The 23,881-nt window shown below is 43.0% G+C and overlaps 1 protein-coding gene across 7 annotated transcripts in view; it reads left to right on the top strand.

Moving 5' to 3' along the window:
- LOC108400702 (histone H2A type 1-H) overlaps nt 1-23,881 on the top strand; it is a 113,061-nt gene that overhangs the window by 58,940 nt on the left and 30,240 nt on the right. The window contains exon 2 of one of the 7 annotated variants that reach the window (XM_073224538.1): nt 16,768-16,785. The exons of 5 other annotated variants lie outside the window; for them this stretch is intronic. The gene's annotated coding sequence lies outside the window, so the exon portion shown is untranslated. Of the gene's footprint in view, nt 1-10,578; nt 10,597-16,767; nt 16,786-23,881 lie in introns of those variants that run through there. One more of the 7 variants, XM_037000203.2, reaches the window with a different exon arrangement.

The raw sequence follows: 23,881 nt of genomic DNA, 5'->3' as shown, positions 1-23,881 counted from the left end.
AAGATGTTCAGGGAGCAGAGGGAACTGGCAACTTTGGGGCGATCTCTTTGAACAGGCGGATCTCCTTTCTAGGTGTTCCTGGATTGACTGCAGAAGCTGGGGCAGAGTGGAAGAGCGTGGGAGGAAAACCTAGGTGAAGCTGTGAAAAGGAACACAAATAAGCAAAAGAGACCTTCACTTGTGGGCATACACATATTTCTCTTACAAAAGTTTATTGACGCTGAACTCATTAAGGGGAGTCCGCCTGCTACACGACACGACCTCGTTTAATTCACTGTCCGTTGGGCTGGAAGCGATTTACAAGGGAGAGGGAGGGAAGAATTGTCCAAAATATCTGGAGCTTCTTAAAGGAAATGTTTCTCAAATTCTAGCCTCAGGAGAATCACTGGGGAGTATTAAACCCAGTTTTGGGCCTTCACTCCAAGAGATTCTGCACTCGTTCTCGGATGTGGCCCGTCAATTGCTAGCAGGGTGATCCTGACACCGCATCCGCATCCCATACTCTAATCAGCACCGGACTAATGCGTCGTATTCTACTACCCGCTTACATCTAACACCAACAGAAAACTTCCATGGTAAAAAGGAAAAATAACAGAGGGTCTATAGGGAGACGAAACTCACAACTTCAGCATTATTCCATTAGGCTTTAGTCAACCAAGTTAACAGAACTTTTCTACCATCAAGATTTTTATTTCTCTCTTTAATAAAGTGTAAATTTCGTCAAATCCTTTTTTGTTTGTTGGGGGGACGGGTGTTGGTGGTGGCTTGTTTTAGAAGTAAGTCCGTCTCCACCTCCTGCTCAAACAAAAAAACCTGTGATATAATAATCACACTCTTTGACCTAAAGGAGGAAACATACTTTGTTTTCAGTCTGCGTGTTGGGAATTCTCCCACTCAAAAAATCTACAGAGATTACAGCGTGAAAGAGAATTCTTTCCTTTTCTCCGAGAACGTTGTGGTGCGCTATCCAAAACAACAGTCATTATAGCCATTAGCACATATTTATAAAACTTTGTTCAAAAAGAAAAAGCAGTATCTCAATTTTTTTATTGGTTGCATGTTGAAATAATATTTGAGGTAAAAACATTAAAATTAATTTCATTTGTTTATTTCTACTTTTTTAACATGGCCGCTAGAAAAAATAAAAGTACTTACTATATGATAGTATTTGTTACTCTTACATCTTCTTGTGGTTATTGATGTGGCAATGTCAGTAACATACAATTTGCCAGATATGTAGTTCTTTCAGACAAACACCATGGTAGTGTCATATTTCAAAGAATTTGTTTGTTTTTTTACTTAAAAAAATACAAATGTATTTTTCTCTGAAAGCAGTTCCTAAATGTCGCGACCCTTCAGGGACCGAAGCAACACACTCAAGGTCTTGATTCTTCTCTAGGCTTTATTGTCTAATCTCTCGCGGTGGTTACAGCAGTTGTCGGGAAGCTCTCCTCCCTCCTGGCAGGCTCCCTTATATTCAGTTACCCAACCAATCCGGGACAGTATCATGTGTGACCTTTAAGCGGATAGGTGTCACGCGCCACTCTAAGTGGGCAGCACGAGCTGTGCACGGGTACGGAAGTCTGCTGGGCCAATCCCCAACAGGGAAGAGGGGAAAGGGTGGTGAGCAGGAAATGGGAGCCATCTTCTCCAGCTGGTGACGAGGCTAAAATACCAGGTCTTAGAACTACCACTGGGCAAGGGAGCCGCGGTGGATCAGCCCCGGGACCGAGCCCTGGCCAGGGGCCCGGCCCTCACATCTCCCCCTTCTTGTTTGATATAATGCATGGCCTTTTGATCATGCCTGTCTTAGGTTGCCCAGAGTCTTCAGCATTCTTACCCGTCCTCAGGCAGCAGACAGCTCTGGTCTGTGCCCTGTCTTAGGTTGGTATGCGCAGCTCCAGATCGTACCCGTCTCTGGCTACTGATCCAACATCTGAAGCCACCATATATTTGGGGAGACGCCTTCTTCCAGGGCAGCCATCGCTTGCAACAGCACTCGTCTATCCTGTAATTGCTGCTGCTGCACAGAGCAAATTGCCCTGCCAAGAAGCAGCAGTCCAGCGATCACAATCACACCCATAACTCCCACCCCGGACCAAGCCTTTCGGCATCAAACACTGTCATAGCTGATTGAGACATGGAGCTAACATTCATGATTTCTAATCTTAGCTGCGCGGTAAGCTCCTCGAGTTCGCTAGACCAGTTTGTGTTCAGCAAGTGTCCCAGCTGTCGGGATAGGTTCGCAGCCTGAGAGAAGTTGTTGAACAGAATGCTGGAAACACACAGTCCAGTGTAGGAACCGACACAGCCCAAATGCCATGTCTGACCGAGCAAATCCAGTTGTTCCTGGAGAATGTCCACGCGCTGGTTCACCAAGATCTTGCGACAGGCTGTTCAAAGTCTCTGCTGATAGGTTACTCAGGGGCAGTGGCAGTGGCCATGCCTTTACTACTCCCCATAGCTGTCTCTGCTTGGGTCTTGCTGGCAGCAGGGTCCACCCTAGGATCATGAGCGCTATCAGCATCAGTATTCTGTTCTTCCATCCTTGAGTTTTCCACTCGCCTCACGTTATCGCTCCGGTACCCAGATAGGTTGGTGTTGGCCCTGCGGGAAAACACAAACAGAGCCTCGGGTCCAGATAAGTACTGGGTCCGGGCCTTTCCAGTTACCTTCCAGCATGTCTTTCCACAGTACTTTGGGTTTCCTGTCAGGGTTGGCAGACTGACTGTGTCTTTCAGCCGCACTCTGGCCGTTTATGTCCAATGTCAAAAAATTTAATATAAATAGGATGGTATTAAGTTCATCTTTAGGGGATTTGTAGTCTGCCCCTATTCCCCCTTTTTGTTTTATTAGAGTGGCCTTGAGTGTTCTGTGTGTGCGCTCTACTACACCCTGTCCTTGAGGGTTGTATGGAATGCCCGTTGTATGAGCAATGTTTAGAGTCTGAGTAAATGTCAGAAACGGTCGGGATGTATATGCTGGTCCATTGTCAGTCTTCAGGTGTTTAGGCATGCCCCAGGCAGAGAATGCCTGTAGGCAGTGGGAAATAACATCTCGGACTTTTTTGCCCGTGTGGCAGGAGGCGAATATTACTCCTGAGCATGTGTCAACAGACACATGAACATATTTCATGTTCCCAAATTCGGGGATGTGTGTGACATCCATTTGCCACAGGTGGTTTGGTAGTGGTCCTTTTGGGTTTATGCCTTGAGATGGTAGGGGTAGGAGAGCAACGCACCATTTACAGCTGAGAACTATGGCTCTCGCTTGCTCCCTTGTAATAGGATATTTCATCCGTAAGGTGGTGGAATTAACATGAAAGAGCTTGTGGTAATTAGTGGCCTGTTCTACCGGGTTGGCTAAAGCCAGGATGTATGGGCAGCGGGTTAGTTTGTCCGCTCTCCTATTTCCTTCGGCAAGCGGGCCTGGGAGTGGAGTATGAGCCCTGATATGTCCAATAAAGAAAGGATGGACCCGATCCCAGATAAGGTGTTGCAAGCTTCTAAGTGTTCCGGCGACTGGCGATGTCTGTCTAACGTGCCCTGCATTTTCTATAATGGTAACTGAGTTAACTACATATTGACTGTCTGACAGGAGGTTAAATGGCTCATGGGGAAATAATTTAAAGGCCTGCACCACTGCCAGCAGCTCTACCTGCTGGGCGGATGTCGCTGGGAATGTGAGGGTCCATGATTGTCCATTGGTAACTATTGTGGCGGTGCCATCCTTAGAGCCGTCGGTAAAGACTACCTTAGCCCTAGGAATGGGTTCCCTCCTGGTAGTTTTAGGGAAAATGATCGGGTTAGCTAGGCAAAACTGGAGCCAGGGGAATTTTGGATAATGATTATCGAAGGTGGCACTAGATATGGTGCAGGCGATAGCCCATACATCACAGCAGGCGGTAAGACATTCAATTTGTTTTGCAGTATATGGGGTAATGATGGTATTTGGAGGGGCACCGAACGTCTCTGTGGATACCCTGACACCTTTCAAGATCAGCTCGGCCACACTTTGGGGATACCAATCCAGGATCTTCCCGGGCGAATGTGCCAAGTAGACCCATAGCATAGGGCCCTCTTGCCACAATACACCTGTGGGGCTATGATTACTAGGGAGCACTATGAAGGCAATTGGTTTGGAGTAATCAATCCGCTCGACTTGCGCTAACTGCAGGCGTGACTGAACCAATGTTATAGCTTTTCTCGCCTCTTCAGTGAGTGATCGAGGGGAGGCCAGATCAGGTTCTCCCCTCAGGAGGTCATATAAGGGACTTAGCTCTTCACTGGTGAGTTTCAAATATGGACGAACCCAATTAATGTCTCCCAGTAGTTTTTGAAAATCATTTAGAGTTTTCAGGTGATCTGTCCTTATGGTTACCTTTAATGGCCTGGCCATTGTGTTTCCCAATCTCATTCCTAAATATTCCTTTACTTTGGATGTTTGGATCTTTTCAGGGGCTATTTTAAGGTTCCACTCCTCAAAATGTTCCTGCAGGAAACAGAGAGCCAACTCCAGTTGTCTCTCCTCTTCACTGCACAGCAAAATGTCATCCGTATAGTGATAGATGATTATGAGGGGAAACTGTTTCCTGACAGTTTGTAAGGCCTTCTTTACATACATCTGACACATGGTGGGGCTATTAGCCATGCCCTGTGGCAATACTATCCACTCATATCGCTCATCAGGACAACTATGATTCACTGCTGGCACGGTAAAGGCAAACCTTTGACAGTCTCTGGGGTGAAGTGGGATGGAGAAGAAACAGTCTTTGATATCTATCACTATTGAATTCCATCCTCTGGGCAGAGCCACAGGGAGAGGAAGGCCTAATTGTACAGGTCCCATAAGCTCCATCTGTCTGTTCACTGCCCTGAGATCATGGAGTAATCTCCACTTGCCAGACTTTTTCCTAATTACAAAAATAGGTGTGTTCCATGGAGAGGTAGAGGGCTGGAGGTGACCAGCTGCTATCTGTTCTTGTACTAAAGTGTGGGCTGCTTCCTTCTTTTCTTTGGTGAGGGGCCACTGAGGTACCCACACGGGCCTTTTTGACTGCCATGTTATTTCTATAGGCTGTTTTCCCTCAGTGGCCCCGAAGAAAAATCCAATCCTGGTCTTCCGGGCCCTTTGGGCGATCTCCCTGCTAAAAGGATTGGTTGTTCTTTCCCTTGGAGAGCCTTCCCTAGTCCTCTAGTGCCTGCGTACCCCTGTCTTTTCATTATGGCATTAGACTGCTCACTGTAAAAAGTCTCTGTGGTTAGTTTAAAATTCATTTGTGTTAACACATCTCGTCCCCATAGGGACATAGGCATTTTTAGGATGTATGGTTGAATAACACCGTGATGCCCCTCTAAGTCCTTCCATGGCAGTGTGGCTGCACTGTACATTGGTGCCTGGGCTATCCCCAGACCTCTCAGTGTTTGTGCAGCTCGATTTAGAGGCCAGTCTTTAGGCCACTCTTCTTCCCTGATGATGCTGCGATCTGCCCCGGTATCTAACAGCCTCACAAACTCCCTGCCTCTAATTTGGATTACATACATAGGCCGGTCCCCTAATTCTAGCATGACACAAGCTAGTGAAGCCCCGGATGACTCAAAGCTAGAGGTCCCCCTTATGACCTTCTTACTGTCAAAATTGTCATGGTTACTGGGAAGCATAAGAATTTGAGTGATGCGGTCTCCTGGATTTATGGCGGTAATGCCTCATGGGGAGGAGACCATCACCTTTACTATTCCCTCAAAATCTGGATCTATCACTCCAGGATGGACTATCAAGCCTGCTCTAGTGGTAGAACTGCGGCCTAAAAGGAGTCCCACCACCCCCCTCTTTAAGGGCCCCCTGTAATCAGACTCCACTACTTGAACTCCCATTTCTGGGGTCAATACGAGGCGGGTGGTGGCACGGATGTCCAGTCCGACACTCCCTGTTGTGGCTCTCCTTGGTTCTCCGCCTCCTTGTGAGTGCTCTGATCGGTCAGGTGATAACGCGTTTGGGGGATTTGCTGAATCACCCCATACATTTGCGGGCCCTGAGGTGTGGGGCCCCGCCTCCCGTTTTTTGGCTGCTGTGGAGGCAGTGGGCGTCCTTCTACATCAGCCACTGATCTACACTCATTTGCCCAATGGTTCCCTTTTCTGCACCTAGGGCACAGTCGAGGTTGCCTGATGGGTGCGGCATTACCTCCTGGTCCCCCTAGCTTGAGGCAGTCCCTCTTCAAATGACCTGGCTGCTTACAATAGAAGCATGCCCCTGGAGGGGTGGCTCCACCGCGTGCATTGCGCAGTCCTTGAGTTATTGCAGTGGCCATCACTTGCCCTTGAACTACACTATCGTTTATGTCTCTACATACCTTAATATAGGTGTTTAAGTCTTTATTTTTCCATGGCCGAATGGCTTCCTTACACCATTTGTTTGCTTGCTCATACGCTAACTGTTTGACTAAGGGCATGGCTGTTTCTGCATCTCCAAAGATCCTACCAGCAGTTTGCATCAACCTCGCGAGAAAATCTGCATAGGGCTCATTAGGCCCCTGCAACACCTTAGAAAGCTGACCCTGTAGATCCCCTGTGCCTTGTAAGGTCTTCCAAGCTCTGACCGCGGCTGTGGAAATCTGTAAGTAAACCGAGGGAGGGTAGTTGACCTGATTGTGCTGCCCTAAGTAGGGTCCAGAGCCCATTAACATGTCTAGGTTCCATTGATGGTTCCCTGCTGCAATATTACGCCGTGCTGTATCCTGGGAAAACTCCTGCCACGCAGTTTTAAAAGTCAGATACTGGCCTCCGGAGAGAGACGCCCTGGCGACATTGGCCAGGGTTAGGTTCAAAGAGGCCACTGATTCTACCAGAGACACTGTAAAGGCGGCCTGAGGCCCATAGGTGGTGGCGGCCTCCTTCAGGCTTTTGATTATTTTGAAGTCTATGGGTTGATGATACCTTTGCTGAGTGTTTGGGTCTTCTATTACAGGGAATGCTGCCTGCCCTTCTCTGCATACCCACCTCGCCCAGCCATCTTTACAGTGACAGTGCTGATAAGGTGGCGGTTCGGGCCATGAAGTGAATGGTCCTGGTTTTAATCGTGAGGGTTCAATGGGGGCTGAGGAAGTTACTAGCCCTGCTTTGGCATTATCTGCCTTTAGGGGGGTGTGGTGAGCCTCACCCTCTCCCTTGGCTGGAGTCTCAACGGTTCAAGGGAGGGATATAATGACAGGTGTGATGCTCTGCTATTAAACCTGTTCTCTAGCTCATCCCCTGAAAGTTCCTCGTCTGCATCCTCATCAGATGGCAGTCCCTGTTCAGGTCCCCCTTCTGATGCCTTTGCGGAGGCACGCTCTTCTCGTAATTCCTCTAATATTTCCTCCCCCTCTTGGATGGCCTCTCGGCAGCTTGGCTTCTGTCCCTTCAGGCAATTTTTTACTCGACCCCAAATAGGGATTGTCCCTGGTGGAAGGGGCTCCCTCTTGTCTGCCCGGCGTAGGTCATCCCCCAGCCTGTCCCATAAAGGGCTGGTGATCTTTCCTTCATCTAAGAACCATGGGGCATGATTCTCTATAGTGTTCAGGAATGCCCTGGCAGTCTTCATTTTCAAAGGGGTTCCATTAGCTCTAAGGAGCGCTTTCAGAGGTTCCTCAGCCCTAACCCTAGAGGCCTCCGTCCCCATCCTCTTTCTAAAGGGCCAAGTATCCTAGTTATAATTTAGATGGACTACGTCGCTAATTCTGCGAACCTTTTGATTTCGTCACCACTCTGTGAACCTTTTGATTTCATCGCTGCTCTGTGAACCTTCACTGGCGCCTCCTCATTCCATATATTATAATAAACAATGTCACAAACACTAACAGGACACACACACTACACATAAACACCCACCGCAACTGCCTGCTGTCTGCCCTGCCACGTATACTTTCAGTTTACTCGCCGATCCACTCACCCTCCTCGGTTCCCTCTCCCGGTCTGGCCAGCCGACCGAACGGCATCCAGCGACGTTCATCGGCAGGCACCAGGGTCAGCGGATCAGGTCGCGACGAGGTTTAGCGATTCCCAGGTTTTGGCACCACTTGTCGCGACCCTTCAGGGACTGAAGCAACACGCCCAAGGTCTTGATTCTTCTCTAGGCTTTATTGTCTAATCTCTAAACTGCGGTTACAGCAGTTGTCGGGAAGCTCTCCTCCCTCCCGGCGGGCTCCCTTATATTCAGTCACCCAACCAATCCGGGACAGTATCATGTGTGACCTTTAAGCGGATAGGTGTCACACGCCACTCTAAGCGGGCAGCATGAGCTGTGCACGGGTACGGAAGTCTGCTGGGCCAATCCCCAACAGGGAAGAGGGGAAAGGGTGGTGAGCAAGAAATGGGTGCCATCTTCTCCAGCTGGTGACAAGGCTAAAATACCAGGTCTTAGAACTACCACTGGGCAAGGGAGCCACGGTGGATCAGCCCCAGGACCAAGCCCTGGCCAGGGGCCCGGCCCTCACACTAAAATGTGAAAGTAAAGTTTACCTCAATCTATGTTTCTTTACCTGCATTTCTGTTTCTATTCAAGAGGGTTTTGTGGATTGGCTAGTTAAAGAGTCTGCTTAGTAAACAGAAAATTCTGAATTGCAATTTATTGGGACTCTCTCCATAGGTTTTGTAATGTTTTAAAGTGTTAGCCTTAGTTTTGTTGAAGACAGTCTGAGAAATTTATTCTTGACGAAACTGTGTTATTCAGTTGTAACATCATGTGGGAAACTAAGAGTCTGATGTTTTTTACTTTGTAGATGTGGTTACTAGAAGTAGTGAGCAATAGAAATTTTTTAAGAAGATAGAGAAAGACTAAATGAACCATCTAAAAATTTGCATGAAAATCATTCTTCATATGACATGACTGAAGCACCATAAATTATTATTTGGTCACCAAAAAATTCAGAATTCTCATTTGATGACATTGCCCCTCCCCTATTCAGTGAGATTATCAGTGATACGTTTTGCGACTATTGGATATTTTGTGTTTGATCTATGACATTGTCACTTGAGGCTTGCAAGATCTCCAGCAATTACTGGACACCACTGTTGTTTTATTTTGTTTTTGTAAGATCCCCACAACAGGTGTTAATTCATTTTGCATCCTGGAATATTCACCTTATGTGATGTCTAGTAATATTTGTGAATGAATCAATGATATCCAACTTCTTTTTTTCACTTTTGTGGAAGTCCATAGAATGAATGGAGAAGATGAGAGGGCACAGGAGTTCCTGGAACCAGAAAACAAAGCTCTTCGCCTCCTGCAGTATCTCTCCAGCATCCTCTACTGACTAAATTCCAGTGCCATCTAGCATAAGAAAAGAAATATTTAAAAAGCTCAGGTCCCTTTTCAAAAATTTGAGGCTGAGTGGTATATTGGAAACAAACCCAGTTATTCCTTATGTTTTTCTCCTTTATTACTCACACAGAATACTTTCTGACATTCTTGGCCACGAGATGTGTGTTTGTGTGTGTGTGTGGTGGTTCTCCTACCACCCAATTCTTTGACACTAGATGGCTGTCCCATAATTTAACTCAATTCTAACACTGTCTTTCCAGAGATAGTGTCAGATCCTACAGGTTGAGGACTCAGTCCCATAAGACTGCTCCTACTTCAGATACCAATCTCAAGTAATAGGTCGCTTGGTTACCCACAACTTCTGTCCAATTCAGCTAAAAATTAGAGGTTCCCCAGGAGCTTCTGCTTTTTGGATTCCATTTCATGCTAGACCAGTTCACAGAACTCAGAAAACACTTTTGTTTACCAGTTTATTATAGAACATAATAAAGGATACAGACAAACAGCCACATGAAGAGGTACATACAGTGAGGTCTGGGAGGGTCCCAAGCACAGGAATTGGGGATGTATCACCCTTACCAGTACGTAGATGAGTTCATCAACCTGGAAGCTCTGCAACACTGTAATTTGGGGTTTTTACACAGGCTTCATTATGTAGTCACGATCAATCATTAACTCCATTTCAGCCACTTCTCCCTTCTTAAAGGAATTGGGAGGGACACTGAAAATTCCAAGCTTCTAATCATGGCTTTGTCTTTCCAGTGACCAGCCCTCATTCAGGAACCCACAAGGAGTTGCCTCATTAGAACAAAAGACACTACTATCACCCAGAAAATTACAGGGTTTTCAGTAGCTTGTGTTAGGAAACAAGGTTAAAGACCAAATATTAGAACAAGAGACTGTCAAAGGTTTATTGCCACAGGGCATGGCTAATAGCCCCACCATGTGTATGTAAAGAAGGCCTTACAAACTGTCAGGAAACAGTTTCCCCTGATAATATATGGATGACATCCTTTTGTGTCATGAGAGCAGCAGAGAGCTAGAGACAACCCTCAGGGTCAGGGTATGGTGGAACGCACCCACCTCACCCTCAAGAATGCCTTATATAAACAAAAAGGGGAAATAGGAGAAGACTTTAGAACACTGGACAAAAATGGCTGCAGTGCACGGCCAACAATCCAATCCAAAACACATGCCTAAAGTTTTGTGGAAGGAACATGGAAAGGCCCGGACACAGTGATTATCTGGACCCGAGGCTCGGTTTGTGTTTTTCCACAGGACCAGCAGAACCCTGTTTGGGTGCCTGAACATCTGATACACAGATTGGAAAACCCCAGAGCAGAGGTACAAGATGATTGCACTGCTTCTGCTCCTGCCGTGGATCACCATTCCTACGGCAGAGATGCTGAATGGTCTGTCCCAGGCCACTGCCTCGGCAATGACAATGCAGAACGTCATCAACGGCCATTTTAAGAATGGGATGGCCTTGGTCAACCAACGCATGAACCTTCTTCAAGAACAATTGGACCTCTTGGGGGAGGTTTTGTCTGTGGGCTGTGTCCATTCTTATACGGGGGTGTATTACTGGTATTCCTTTTCATAATTATTTTAAAGCTGCCAACTTGTCCAGACAGTTAGGCAAGATGTTAACCACAAATTGGTCCAGTGAGCTTGACGAGCTCACCACTCAGCTATGGTTAGAAATTTTGCTCCGTAGCTCAAATAGCTGAAGCTGTGTTAAACGCCACCAAAGCCTGGTCAGGTGTAGGTGTCATAGGAATATTGCTAATTGTGGGCCTCCTCGTGCTTGGGAGGAAAGTCTGTTCCATACAAAACAGCAAGGAGGAGAATGGAAGGTCCTGTTGCAGGCCATGGCAGCACTAGAGGAAGGCATCTCCCCTAGAGTATGGCTTAATATGCTGGATCAGTAGTCAAGGACGGGTAAGATCGGGAGCTGCGCATATCAACCTAAGACAGGGTGCAGACCTAAGCTGTCTGTTGCCTGAGGACGGGTAAGAATGCCGCAGACTCCAGACGACCTAAGACAGGCATGATCCTGACAGCCTTTTGGTTATAAAACAATAAAGGGGGAGATGTGGGGGCCCGGCCTACGGCCGAGGCTGAGCCCCACTCTAGCTGGACAATGCCCTAAAGATGGCGCCTGCTTCCTGCTCACCACCCTTTCCCCTCTTCCCTGTTGGGGATTGGCCCAGCAGACTTCCATACCCGTGCACAGCTCGTGCTGCCCCTTAGAGTGGCGCGTGACACCTATCCGCTTAAAGGTCACGCATGATACTGTCCCGGATTGGTTGGGTGACTGAATATAAGGGAGCCTGCCGGGAGGGAGAGGAGCTTCCCGACAACTGCTGTAACCACCATGAGAGATTAGAAAATAAAGCCTAGAGAAGAATCAAGACCTTGGGCGTGTTGCTTCATTCCCTGAAGGGTCGCGACACATTGGTCTGTGGCTCTGTTCTTGTTCCTGTACGAAATTTTCTTGATTACTATGGCTTTGTAGTAGAGCTTGAAGTTAGGGAGTGAGATCCCCAGTTCTTTATTCTTCTTTCTCAGGATTGCTTTGGCTATTCAGGGTCTTTGTGTTTCCATATGAATTTTTGAATTATTTGTTCCAGTTCATTGAAGAATGTTGCTGGTAGTTTCATAGAGTTCGCATCAAATCTGTATATTGCTTTGGGCAGGATGGCCATTTTGATGATATTAATTCTTCCTAGCCAAGAGCTTGGGATGAGATTCCATCTGTTAGTGTCTCCTTTAATTTCTCTTAAGAATGACTTGTAGTCTTTCACTTCTTTGGTTAGGTTTATTCCTAGGTATTTTTTTTTTTGATGCAATTGTGAATGGAGTTCTTTTCCTGATTTCTCTTTCTGTTGATTCATTGTTAGTGTATAGGAAAGCCACAGGTTTCTGTGTGTTAATTTTGTATCCTGCAAATTTGCTGTATTCTTATATCAGTTCTAGTAGTTTTGGGGTGGTGTCTTTAGGCTGTTTTTATGTACAGTATCATGTCATCTCAAAATAGTGACAGTTTAACTTCTTCTTTACCAATCTGGATTCCTTGTATTTTTTGGTTTTGTCTGATTGCCGTGGCTAGGACCTCCAGTACTATGTTAAATAACAGTGGGGAGAGTGGGCATCCCTGTCTAGTTTCCGATCTCAGAGGAAAAGCTTTCAGCTTCTCGCTGTTCAATATAATGTTGGCTGTGGGTTTATCATATATGGCCTTTATTATGTTGAGGTACTTGCCCTCTATTCCCATTTTGCTGAGAGTTTTTATCATGAATGGATGTTGAACTTTGTCAAAAGCTTTTTCAGCATCTGTGGAGATGATCATGTGGTTTTTGTCTTTCTTTTTGTTGATGTGGTGGATGATGTTGATGGACTTTCGAATGTTGTACCATCCTTGCATCCCTGGGATGAATCCCACTTGGTCATGGTGTACTATCCTTTTGATGTATTTTTGAATTCGGTTTGCTAATATTTTGTTGAGTATTTTTGCATCTACGTTCATCAGGGATATTGGTCTTCTCAACTTTATTTATTTCTTCTGTGATCTTTATTATGTCCCTCCTTCTGCTAACCTTAGGCCTCATTTGTTCTTCTTCTTCCAATTTCAATAATTGTGACATTAGACCATTCATTTGGGATTGTTCTTCCTTTTTTAAATATGCCTGGATTGCTATATACTTTTCTCTTAAGACTGCTTTTGCTGTGTCCCACAGTAGTTGGGGCTTTGTGTTGTTGTTGTCGGTTGTTTCCATATATTGCTGGATCTGCATTTTGATTTGGTCATTGATCCATTGATTATTTAGGAGCGTGTTGTTAAGCCTCCATGTGTTTGTGAGCCTTTTTGCCTTCTTTGTACAGTTTATTTCTAGTTTTATGCCTTTGTGGTCTGAAAAGTTGGTTGGTAGAATTTCAATCTTTTGGACTTTCCTGAGGCTCTTTTTGTGGCCTAGTATGTGGTCTATTCTGCAGAATGTTCCATGTGCACTTGAGAAGAATGTGTATCCTGTTGCTTTTGGTTGTAGAGTTCTATAGATGTCTAATAGGTCCATCTGTTCTAGTTTGTTGTTCAGTGCCTCTGTGTCCTTACTTATTTTCTGTCTGGTGGATCTGTCCTTTGGAGTGAGTGGTGTGTTGAAGTCTCCTAGAATGGATGCATTGCACTCTATTTCCTCCGTTAGTTCTGTTAGTATTTGTTTCAGGTATGTTGGTGCTCCTGTATTGAGTTCATATATATTTATAATGGTTATATCCTCTTGTTGGACTGAGCCCTTTATCATTATGTAATGTCCTTCTTTATCTTTTGTTACCTTCTTTATTTTGAAATCTGTTTTGTCTGATACCAGAATTACAGCACCTGCTTTCTTCTCTCCGTTGTTTGCATGAAATATCTTTTTTCATCCCTTGACTCTAAGTCTGTGCGTGTCTTTGGGTTTGAGGTGGGTCTCTTGTAAGCAGCATATGGATGGATCTTGCTTTTTTATCCATTCTATTACCCTGTGTTTTTTGATTGGTGCATTCATTCCATTTACATTAGGGTGATTATTGAAAGGTATGAACTTATTGCCATTGCAGGCTTTAAGTTTGTGGTTACCAAAGGTTCAGAGTTAGCTTCTTTACTATCTTACTGTCTAACTTAACTCACTTGTTGAGCTATTATAAACATGGTCTGATGATTCTTTATTTCTCTCCCTTCTTATTCCTCCTCCTCCCTTCTTCATATGTTGGGTGTTTTGTTCTGTGCTCTTTTTAGGAGTGCTCCCATCTAGAGCATTCCCTGTAGGATGCCCTGTAGAGGTGGTTTGTGGGAGGCAAATTCCCTCAACTTTTGCTTGTCTGGGAATTGTTTAATCCCTCCTTCATATTTAAATGATAATTGTGCTGGATACAGTAGTCTTGGTTCGAGGCCCTTTTGTTTCATTGCATTAAGTATATCATGCCATTCTCTTCTGGCCTGTAAGTTTTCTGTTGAGAAGTCTGATGATAGCCTGATGGGTTTTCCTTTGTAGGTAACCTTTTTTTTCTCTCTGGCTGCCTTTAATACTTTGTCCTTGTCTTTGATCTTTGCCATTTTAATTATTATGTGTCTTGGTGTTGCCATCCTTGGATCCCTTGTCATGGGAGTTCTGTGTACCTCTGTGGTCTGAGAGGCCATTTCTTCCCCTAGTTTGGGGAAGTTTTTGGCAATTATTTCTTCAAAGACACTTTCTGTCCCTTTTTCTCTCTCTTCTTCTTCTGGTACCCCTATAATGCGGATATTGTCCCCTTTCGATTGGTCACTCAGCTCTTTTAGAATTCTTTTTTTCCTGGAGATCCTTTTATCTCTCTCTGCATCAGCTTCCCTGCGTTCCTGTTCTCTGTTTTCTAGTCCATTAATGGTCTCTTGCTTCTCGTCCATTCTGTTTTGAAGTCCTTCCAGAGCTTGTTTTATTTCTGTATTCTCCTTCCTTAGTTCTTGCATATTTCTCTGCAAGTCCATCAGCGTGGTTATGACTTTTGTTTTGAATTCTTTTTCAGGAAGACTGGTTAAATCTATTTCCCCAGATCCCTTCTCAGGGAAAGATGTAGCAGATGTTGAAGCTTTCTGGGTTAGTCTTGTCTGTATCATATTTTTTTGCCTTTTCATGTTGACAGGTGCTGTTGACTGTCAGCTGGGAGTGCCAAACTTTTCACTTGCTACTGGCCTTTCTTTACTGGGAGAACTGCGACCCCTAGTGGCTTGTGTTGGGTAATTGCGTGTAGACTGGGTGTTTGTGTTTTGCCCAGCCGATATGGAGGAATCTCCCTTTCTGAGGGTGTGGTATATGCCTTGGGCTGCTTCTCTGCTTTCACAGCACCTGGAGGGGTAATGGATGGGGACTGTTTTGCTGTTTACCTCTGTGAGGGGTGTCAGAGCTGTTGCCCAGGGGGTTAGTGTGCCCAGTTTTCCCTGTAATTCACAGCCACTGGGCTGTGACCTGTGTTGTTTCTGTCCAGCTGTTACATCCCTGTCCCTTTAAGACTTTCCAGAAGCACTTGCTTTTCTTTGTCACAGGGGCTTCAGCTTCGGAACCCGCTCAGAGATCTTGCTGCCCTGGTTCCTTAGTTTCCAGCCCTCCATGCATGCACTGTGTCTGTGCTCTGGTGCGGGTGGCTGGGGCTGGGTATTCAGCAGTCCTTGGCTCCCTCTCCCTCCCGCCTGGAGCTGGGGGGGGGTGTGCTCAGGTCCTGCTGGGCCAGGGGTTGTATCTTATCCCTTTCACCAGGCACTGGGCTCTTGCACGTGTGGATGTAGTCTGGCTGTTGTTCTGTATCTTCTGGTCTCTCTTGTAGGATTGGTTGTGTTTGTTGTATTTTCAAAAATATATATGTTTTTGGGAGGAGATTCCCACTGTCCTACTCATGCCGCCATGTTCCTCTACCTCAATTTAAACTACATTCTATTAATATAGTTTTGATATAAGACATTTTTTTGTTATTCTATAAAAACTTTTCTCCATTGCTTCCTAGTTCTAGTTATTGGGCAAATTATTATTTCTCTATACTCTGAGCATATTCCTGATTATATGATGTAAAGTTTTGGCTTGCAGACTGTTTCCTTAAATTACTTTTTAAAAATCCTTTTGTGTCCTACTTTTATTTCATATGTATGTATGTATTTGTTTAATATGTCCTTGCATGTATTTGCCAGGGCTGCCATAAAAAAGTACCACAGACTAGGTGGACATTGTGTCCATGTCAACTAACATGAATTTAAAAAGCCTTAAGAAAAGACATCTATCTCTAGACAAATGACCCAGAAAAGAGTAGCATAGCAAGACATAAAACTTTCACATAATGACATTTGACTGCAACAGTATACCACAGAAAATAAGTAATGAGATGGTAGACTTTTAATAGAAAACTGTCAGTAATTACATCATATGTAAATTACCTAAGCCCACCAATTATAGATAGAGTTTGCCACATTGGATAAAATAAATCCAGACCCAACTATATGCTGGATTAGCTCCTAACTTTTCACAAAAAATTTTCATTTTCAAGTAAAATACTTACCAGAACAACTGCACCTAAAGTGGAGCTTGAACTCACATGGACATACATCCACTCAATCTTAAACGTAATTCCTTAACTACTCATCCATCCCAGTAACAGCTAGGCAGTAGTAGTCAAAATGACTGAGTTAGAATTAATGATAATTGCTAGTCCCTGGAAGATTATGAATATATCCATGAACTCTGAGACCAGACTTTGAAGAGCATGGAAAAGAAACAAATCCTTATAAGGTTTCTTGGAGAAAACTAATGAAAAGTTCATTTTAAACAAGTATTATCTAATCACTAATTTGCACCATGCATTACTCTGGTTTTAGGGAAAGACTGTAAACCATCCCTGATCTTAAAATGTAGAATATTGTAACCAAAAAAAAAGGACATAATGCTAAAGCAACACCCACTTTTCCAGACCCAGTTCACTGTACCACCACTTACACTCAAGAGAAGATACTTCTTTACATGGATCTGGAAAGAAAAACAAGGAGGAAAGGACATGGAATAATAGAGGTGGGGAGAATGAAGCTGCATATTACAAAGGTGATATCTACACATTTTTATTACTCATCAGAAAACACTGTTTTGCCTGCTGAATCTAAGCCCCATTCCAAATCCACTGAATCTGATTGTCCAGGTAAAGGCTTCAGTTCTGGAACCAGAGGAAAGTCAATATTGAGACAAGCTCTCCTTGGGGTAAATTTGGAAAACCTCATGCATACACATGGAGTTTGGAGTTTCAATATGAGACACTGGTTTTATAAGTAAGTATTTTAACATGCAGTTCTAGCTATCCACTAGTGAAATCTTTCCTGAATACCTACTATGTCCTAAGCACTGAGCCAGGTGCACATAGTTTTCCAAGTCATTAAGACTTTTCTGGATGCTTCAGGGATGGGATAGTGGGTTAAGAACTCATTAAAACAGGTTCCAGATGGTTTGGGGTAGGAGGGAGGGTGTTGTGTTTTTTTTTAATTTTTTATTAAGGTAAGATTGATATACACTCTTATGAAGGTTTCATATGAAAAAACAATGTGGTTACTACATTTATCCATATTATCAAGTCCCCACCCATACCCCAATGCAGTCACTGTTCATTAGTGCGGCAGGTTGCCAGCAATCTACTATGTCCCTTCTCTGTGATACACTGTTCTCCACATGATCCCCCACACCATGTGTACTAAACATAATACCCCTCAGTCCTCTTCTCCCTCCCTCCCACACTCCTCCCATTTGGTAACCACTAGTTCATTCTTGGAGTCTCTGAGGCCTCTGACAATTTGTTCCTTAAGTTTTACTTCATTGTTATACTCCACAAATGAGGGAAATCATTTGGCATTTGTCTTTCTCCACCTGGCTTATTTCACTGAGCATAATGTCCTCCAGCCACATCCATGTTGTTGCAAATGGTAGGATTTGTTTCTTTCTTATGGCTGAATAGTATTCCGTTGCATATACGTGCCACATCTTTATCCATTCATCTACAGATGGACACTTAAGTTGCTTCCATATCTTGGCTATTGTAAAAAGAGTTGTGATAAACATAGGGGTGCATATGTCTTTTTTAATCTGAGAAGTTGTATTCTTTGGGTATATTCCAATGAGTGGAATATATTTTTAGTTTTTTGAGGAACCTCCATATTACTTTCCACAATGGTTGATCTAGCTTACATTCCCACCAGCAGTGTAGGAGGGTTTGTTGTTCTTAGTCTTTTCGATGCTGGCCATCCTTACTTGTGTGAAGTGATATCTCATTGTGATTTTTAATTTTCATTTCCCTGATGATTAGTGATGTGGAGCATCTTCTCATGTGTCAGTTGGCCATCTGAATTTCTTCTTTGGAGAATTGTCTCTTCATATCCTCTGTCCATTTGTTAATCGGGTTATTTGCTTTTTGGGTGTTGAGGTGTGTAAGTTCTTTAGATATTTTGGATGTTAATCCCTTGTTGGATATGTCATTTACAAATATATTCTCACATACTGTAGGATGCCTTTTTGTTTTGTTGATGATGTCCTTTGCTGTACAAAACTCTTTAGTTTGATGTAGTCCCATGAGTTCATTTTTGCTTTTGTTTCCCTTAATCGTGGAGATAGGTTTAGGAAAAAGTTCTCAAGCTTATATGCAGGAGATGTTTGTCTATGTTGTCTTCTAAGAGTTTTATGGTTTCATGACTTACCTTAAGGTCTTTAATCCATTTTGAGTTTACTTTTGTGTATGGGGCTAAACAACAATCCAGTTTCATTCTCTTGCATGTAGCTATCCAGTTTTGCCAACACCAGCTGTTGAAGCGGCTGTCTTTTCCCCATTGTATGTCCATGGATCCTTTATCATATATTAATTGACCATATATGGTTGGGTTTATATCAGGGCCCTCTAGTCTCTTCCATTGGTCTATGGGTCTGCTCTTGCGCCAGTACCAAATTGTCTTGATTACTGTGGCTTTGTAGTAGAGCTTGAAGTTGGAGAGCATAATTCCCCCTGCTTTATTCTTCCTTCTCAGGATTGCTTTGGCTATTCGAGGTCTTTTGTGGTTCTATATGAATTTTAGGATGATTTTCTCTAGTGCATTGAAGAATGCTGTTGGTATTTTGATAGGGATTGCATTGAATGTATAGATTGTTTTATGCAGGATGGCCATTTTGACAATATTAATTATTCCTATCCATGAGCACAGGATGTGTTTCCATTTATTTGTATCTTCTTTAATTTCTCTCATGAATGTCTTGTAGTTTTCAGAGTACAGGTCTTTCACTTCCTTGGTTAGGTTTATTCCTAGGTATTTTATTATTTTTGATGCAATTGTGAATGGAATTGTTTTCCTCATTTCTTGCTCTGCTAGTTCATTGTTAGAGTATAGGAATGCAACAGATTTCTGTGTATTAATTTTGTATGTTGCAACTTTGCTGAATTCAGATATTAGATCTATTAGTTTTGGAGTGGATTCTTCAGGGATTTTTATGTACAATATCATGTCATCTGCAAGCAGGGACAGTTTAACTTCTTCCTTGCCAATCTGGATGCCTTTTATTTCTTTGTATTGTCTGATTGCTGTGGCTAGGACTTCCAGTACTATGTTGAGTAGAAGTGGGGAGAGTGGGCATCCTTGTCTTGTACCCAATCTTAAAGGAAAAGCTTTCAGATTCTCGCTGTTAAGTATAATGTTGGCTGTGGGTTTGTCATATATGGCCTTTATTATGTTGAGGCACTTGCCCTCTATACCCATTTTATTGAGAGTTTTTATCATGAATGGATGTTGAATTTTGTTGAATGCTTTTTCAGCATCTATGGAAATGATCATGTGGTTTTTGTCCTTCTTTTTATTGATATAGTGGATGGTGTTGTTGGATTTTTGAATTTTGTACTGCCTTTACATCCCTAGGATGAATCTGACTTGATCATGATGTATGATCCTCTTGATGTATTTTTTAATTCGGTTTGCTAATATTTTGTTGAGTATTTTTGCATTTATGTTCATCAGGGATATTGGTCTGTAATTTTCTTTTTTGTGGTTACTCTGCTTGGTTTTGTTATTAAAATGATGCTGGCTTCATAGAATGAGTTTGGAAGTGTCCCCTCCACTTCTACTTTTTGAAAAACTTTAAGGAGAATGAGTATTATGTCTTTTCTAAATGTCTGACAAAATTCAGTGGTGAAGCCATCTGTTTCGGGAACTTTTTTCTTGGGTAGTTTTTTGATTACCAGTTCAATTTCATTGCTGGTAAATGGTCTGTTCAGTTTTTCTGTTTCTTCCTGCATTAGTCTTTGAAGGTTGTATTTTTCTAGAATGTTGTCCATTTCTTCTAGGTTATCTAATTTGTTAACATCTAATTTTTCATAGGATTCTCTAATAATTCTTTGTATTTGTAATACCACTAATAATTTCTTTGTATGGTGGTATCCATAGTGATTTTTCCTTTCTCATTTCTGATTCTTTTTATGTGTGTAGATTCTCTTTTTTCCTTGATAAGTCTGGCTAGGAGTTTATTTTAATTTTCTCAAAGAAACAGGTCTTGTTTTCATTGTTTTTCTATTGTTTTATTCTTCTCAATTTTATTTATTTCTTCTCTGATCTTTATTATGTCCTTCCTTCTGCTGACTTTGGGTCTCATTTGTTCTTCTTTTTCCAGTTTCAATAATCATCAATTTAGTCTATTCCTTTGGGATTGTTCTTTCTTCTTTAAATAGGCCTGGATTGCTATACACTTTCCTCTTAGAACTGCCTTTGCTGTGTCCCACAGAAGTTGGGGCATTGCGCTGTTGTTTTCATTTTTCTCCATATATTGCTTGATATCTGTTTTAATATGGCCATTGATCCATTGATTATTTAGGAGCATGTTGTTAAGCCTCCATGTGTTTGTGAACCTTTTTGTTTTCTTGTACAGTTTATTTCTAGTTTCATACCTTTGTGATCTGAGAAGTTGTTTGGTACAATTTCAATCTGTTTGAATTTGCTGAGGCTCTCTTAGTGGCCTAGTCTTACTTATTTTTTGTCTGGTTGATCTGTCCTTTGGAGTAAGTGGTGTGTTGAAGTCTCTTAAAATGAATGCATTGCATTTTATTTCCTCCTTTAAATCTGTTAGTGTTTGTTTGACATATGTACATGCTCCTGTGTTGGATGCATAGATATTTATAATGGTTATATCCTCTTGTTGGATTGACCCCTTTATCATTATGTAATGTCCTCCTTATCTTTTGTTACTTTATTTGTTTTAAAGTCTATTCAAAACACCTGCAACACCTGCTTTTTTCTCCCCATTGTTTGCATGAAATATCTTTCTCCATCCCTTGACTTTCAGTCTGTGTATGTCTTTGGGTTTGAAGTGAGTCTCTTGTAGGCAGCATATAGATGTGTCTTGCTTTTTTTAATCCATTCTGTAATTCTGTGTCTTTTGATTGGTGTATTCAGTCCATTTACATTTAGGATGATTATCGATAGATAAGTACTTATTGCCATTACAGGCTTTGGAGTCACGGTTGCCAAAGGTTCAAGGGCATCTTCTTTACTATCTAGCACTCTGCCTTAACTCACTTATTATGCTATTATAAACACAGTCTGAAGATTCTTTTTTTTTGTCCCTTCTATTTCTTCCTCCTCCACTCTTTATATGTAAGGTGTCATATTCTGTACTCTTTGTGTATCCCTTGACTGTCTTTGTGGGTTGCTGATTTAAGTTTGCATTTGGTTAGTATTTAGTTGGTCTACTTCCTTTGCTGTGGTTGTATTTTCTCTGGTGACAGATATTTAGCCTTAGTCATACTTCCATGTAGAGCAGTCCCTTTAAAATACACTGTAGAGATGGCCTGTGTGAGATAAATTACCCAAATTTGGCTTTTCTGAGAACTGTTTAATCCCTCCTTCAAATTTAAATGATAATCTTGCCAGATAGAGTATTTTTGGTATGAGCCCCTTCTGTTTCACTGCATTGGATATATCATGCCACTCCCTTCTGGCCTGTAAGGTTTCTGATGGAAGTCTGATGATAGCCTGATGGGTTTTCCTTTGTAGGTGATATTTTTCTCTCTCTGGCTGCTTTTAGTACTCTGTCTTTGTCCTTGATATTTTTCATTTTAATTATTATATGTTTTGGTGTTGTTCTACTTGAGTCCCTTGTGTTGCTAGATCTGTGGACTTTCATGGCCTGAGAGACTATTTCCTTCCCCAATTTGGGGAAGTTTTCAGCAATTATTTCTTCAAATACACTTTCTAACCCTTTTTCTCTCTCTTGTTTTTCTGGTACCTCTATAATGTGGATATTGTTCTGTTTGGATTGGTCACACAAATCTCTTAATCTTTCATTCCTAGAGATCCTTTCTTCTCTCTCTGCCTCAGCTTCTCTGTATTCCTGTTCTGTAATTTCTATTCCATTTACTGTCTGCTCTACCTCATCTAATCTGCTTTTAAATTCCTCCATTGTTTCATTTCAGTTATCTTCCTCCTGAATTCATCACTTAGCTCTTGAATATTTTCCTGTAGCTCCATTAGCATTCTTATGACTTTTATTTTGAATTCTTTTTCAGGAAGATTGATTATTTCAGTTTCACCGAGCCCAAGCCCTCTTTCTGGTGTTTGAGGGATTTTGGATTGAACAACGTTCTTCTGCCTTTTCATAGTCTTGAAACAATGGGAGTGGTTGCAGGGGAGTGGCATGGGTGTCAGCTGGGAGGACAAAGTCCCTTCCTCACCAGTCACAGTGCTTGTCTGCTGTCTCTGCCAGTTAACCGTGTGCAGGGAGAAGCCTCTGTGTTAATCCCCTAAATGCCATGGGCATGGCAGCCCTCGGGATGGCCTAGGGTGATTGTGGGGGTCATTGAAAAGCAGCATGCAATTTTTCAGGGAGGGCAAAGCCCTGTCATGCTTCCTGGTCACTTTGCCTGTCTCAGCTGTCTGGGCTGGTTAGCCACGCACAGGGAGACACCTCTACATTAAGTTGCTGCCCTCTGGCTGGTGTGCAGCAGTGGTGGGGACAGTGGGTTTGCCCACAGGTTCCAGCAGGGAGGAAGGAGCCTCAGGCTGCTTATCAGGGTGAGGAACATCAGGGCTGGGTTGCCAACCAGGAGGATAGGGTGCCTGAAGCTCCTGAAAGTTCCCAACTTGTTGGGCTGAGAGTGCCAGGGCGATTTTTTCCACCTGTTCCTTCTCCTAAACCCTTGCTCTTTTAACAGCCTTCTGACTGTTGAGAAGCCTTTTAAAGTGCCTGCTTTTTTTCTTGTCCCCACCATCTTATTCTCTGACTTCAGTTTTCAAGCCCTCTAATCTCCAGAGCACCATGCAATGTGGGTCTGTACTCTGGGGATAAATTTCTAGGGCTGGGTATTTAGCAGTCCCATGCTTCCATTCCCTCCTTGCTCTGATTCTCTTCCTCCAAATGGTGAGCTGGGGTGGGGGGATTACTCAGGTCCCGCTGGATCGTAGCTTTTTACTTTACCCTTTTCCATGAGATGTTGACTTCTCCCAGATGTAGACTGACCAGTGTACTCTTACTTCTGGTCAATCTTTTAGAAATAGTTGTATTTGCTGTATTTTCAGAATATATGTGGTTTTGGAGATTTCCGCCACACTTCTCACACTGCCTACTTTTCTCCTTTCCGAGAGGAATGACCATCTGTATTCTTGAGCATTAATTTCTTTCCATGGTGCTAGACTCAAGGCCTGCTCAGACAATCTTAATCCCTGACCTCCTCTTTTGTTGTCTGAAACTGGGAGAATTCCATACTTCCTAGCTTCCACAGTAGTTTCCCATGTCAACTGTTAATTTTGTGTTCTAAGAATATTTTTCAATTACAGTCACTCGAGCTTTTTTGAAAATACTTTTAGGTAGCTCCTTATGATAAACAGAAATAAATGAGGGAATGGAGATGTCAACCAGATCCCAGAACCCTGCAGCTACTAGAGTAGTCATCATCCAGATGGGAGAGATTGTAAAACAATGTCTTGGTCTCTCTACTATGAAATAAAAAAACTTGACAAAGGGACCAGTGTTTCTTGGGTTTAGTGGGGGACAAAACTATGGCTTCTGTATATAACACA

This window comes from Manis javanica, chromosome 16, assembly GCF_040802235.1.
Source record: "Manis javanica isolate MJ-LG chromosome 16, MJ_LKY, whole genome shotgun sequence".
In the NCBI taxonomy this organism is placed as follows: Eukaryota; Metazoa; Chordata; class Mammalia; order Pholidota; family Manidae; genus Manis; species Manis javanica.
Note: the sequence above shows the minus strand (reverse complement) of the source record. Positions and strands in the feature narration are given on the sequence as shown.